Consider the following 2797-nt stretch of genomic DNA (forward strand, 5'->3'; position numbering starts at 1 on the left):
TCTTTGGTCCTTCCAGGCTTCCTCTGTTGCCTTGCCCTCAGTTCTTGAGCAGGCCCATCATCATCCTGTTCCACCACCAAAAATCATTATGTTTGTTCTTCGGTTTATCTGGGGACACAGAGCTTATTTACATCCTGTTAGTTTGTTACATCCCTGATCTAATTCTCCAGGACTTCTCCAGTAGTACATTGATCCATATTTTGGAATTCTTTGAGTCAAGTTTCTATTTCTACCATCACCATCCCATGGCATATACAAGAGATCCAGGGGATCAGGCCCAGCCAGTGTGGGGTTGGAAAACCAGGTCCTGCCTGACCAACCTGGTCTTCTATGACAAATGACCCTCTCAGTAGCTGAGAGAAAGGCTGAGGATGTCTCTGTCCTGACTTCAGGAAAGCCTTTGACCCCATCTCCCACAGCATATCCTGCACAAACTGGCTGCTCATGGCCTGGATGAGGGAACTGTTTGCTGGGGGAAAAACTGGCTGATGGCCCAGGGAGTGGTGGGGGATGGAACTAAATCCAGGTGGGGCCGGTCACTAGTGGGGTTCCCAAGGGCTCAGGGTTGGAGCTGCTCCTGTTTAACCTCGTTATTGGTGATCTGGGATGAGGGGATTGAGTGCCCCCTCAGGAAATTCGTGGATACCATGAAGTTGGGTGTGAGTGTGGATCTGCTGCAGGGCAGGAAGGCTCTGCAGAGGGATCTGGACAGGCTGCATCAATAAGGCCAAGTGTCAGGGCCTGCACTTGGGTCACAACAACCCCCTGGAACGCTCCAGGCTGGGGGCAGAGGGGCTCGAGAGCTGCTCAGCAGGAAGGGACTTGGGGGGGCTGCTTGAGAGTGACTGGATATGAGCCAGAGTGTGCCCAGGGGGGCAAGAAGGCCAAGGGCAGCCTGGCCTTTCTGGAGAACAGGGTGGCCAGCAGGACCAGAGCAGTGATTGTCCCTCTGTGCTGGGCACTGGGGAGGCCCCACCTCGAGTGCTGTGTCCAGTTCTGGCCCCTCAGTGCAAAAGGCCCTGGAGGGGCTGGAACGTGCCCAGAGAAGGGAACGGAGTTGGGGAAGGGTCTGGAAAACATGTCTGATGAGGAGCAGCTGAGGGAACTGGAGTTTTTTAGTCTGCAGAAGAGGAGGCTCAAGGAGCACCTCATCACTCTCTACAATGACCTGAAAAGAGGTTTCAGAGGGGAAGGGGGGTCGGTCTCTTCTACAAAGCCATAGGTGAAAGCAAGAGAGGAAATGGCCTTGAGTTGCTTTGGGTGAGGTTCAGATTAGATACTACAACATTCTAATCTCAATGAGAGACTGTTTAGGTGTTGGAACAAGTAGCCCAGGGAGGTGATGGAGTCTCTGGAAGTGTTCAGATGGCATTTGGATATGGCACTTTAGGATATGGTTTAGGGGTGATTGCGGTGGTGCTGGTTGACAGTTCGACCAGAAGATCTTGAAAGTCTCTTCCAACCTTGGTGACTTTGTGACTCTGTGACCTGTCATCACAGTTTCCAGGTTTGTGCTCTTACACAGTCCTGAAGATCTTTTCTCAGTTGGGTTCCTCAGTGGGACCCATTAACACTACAAGAAACTTTACAGTTTGAATCTCACTTTGGTTTCTCAAGAGGTTCCTGCAACTTCCCTCAGGGTCTGATGTTCAGGGGCTCATCCCCAAAGCCCCCGAGGCTGATGAAATGCCTGGGGCTGTTGCTGTGCTGCTAAGCTGGGCCGGGGTCCTGGCACACAGGGAGCTCCAGGCGACCAAGAAAAGCTTCAAAGACACAGCTCTGCTGCTGAGCAGCTTCTCTGCACAGCCCAGCAGGGCTGAGGGCACTGCCTGCAGCACCCAGGGCAAAGGAGAGAAGGCCAAGAGATGAGAGGCAGCCTGGGCTGGGAGGGGACTGAGCTCTCACTATGGGAGAAACCTTCCCAGGATTTGACTGAAGAATTCTCTGGCTGTAGGAAAGTTAAACTTCCCTTCCTGCAGGGATCTCCTAAAGCTGCCACATCCCAGAGCTTGTAGGATCTTTCAGAAGGGCTGTGTGTGCTGGGGCAGGGACTCTGCTGCCTGCCAGGGGCAGCTCTCAGCCCGGCCAAGGAGCTGCCACGGCCCTGCAGGGAGAAGGGGTGGGGGGAAGAAGTGAGCCCTCATGGCAGCCTTCAGCTGCATGCTCAGGGCTCCTCCCAGCTTCAGCTGCACCTGCTGCCATTTGTGCTTCCCTGCTCAGGAAGCACATCCACTGCCAACACCTGCCCCTTCCCAGCCAGCGCAGGGGGTATGGGATCTGCTCTGCAGCCCCTGCCCAGGCAGAGCTGCCCCTGGGCTGGGAATGGACTCTGGCAGCACTGGCAGGGAGCTGAGCTGGGCACAGGGAGGGGCTGCTGGCAGGAACAGCTCCTCACACACAGGCAGGGAGGGAGAGGCAGCTGCTGCCACAAGTGCTGGCCAGGGGAATGTGGCCCCTCCCTGCCTGTGTGTGTGGCACAGAGCCCTTCCCTGAGCAGCTCCTGCCTGGGCTCCTTTGCCAGCCCAAGCACAGCCTCTGCCCTCAGGCCCACGGGGACTGGGCTGGACATTGCCCTGCAGCAGCCAGAGCCCAGGCAAGGACAAGGCCCTGTCCCAGGTTGGACTTGGCTCCCAGCCAAGTCCCTGGACCCCGGGGACAAAACCTTCCCCCTCCCTTTCACTTTCTCCCAGCCGACCGGAAAAAAAACCAAAAGAACCCAAACCGAATAAATTTTAAATTTATATATATATATATAAAGAAAACTATATACACACTACCCACAACAGGGAACTCCCCA

This window comes from Empidonax traillii, unplaced genomic scaffold (assembly GCF_003031625.1).
Source record: "Empidonax traillii isolate 1590-97213 ecotype Southwest subspecies unplaced genomic scaffold, ASM303162v1 scaffold1009:size532339, whole genome shotgun sequence".
In the NCBI taxonomy this organism is placed as follows: Eukaryota; Metazoa; Chordata; class Aves; order Passeriformes; family Tyrannidae; genus Empidonax; species Empidonax traillii.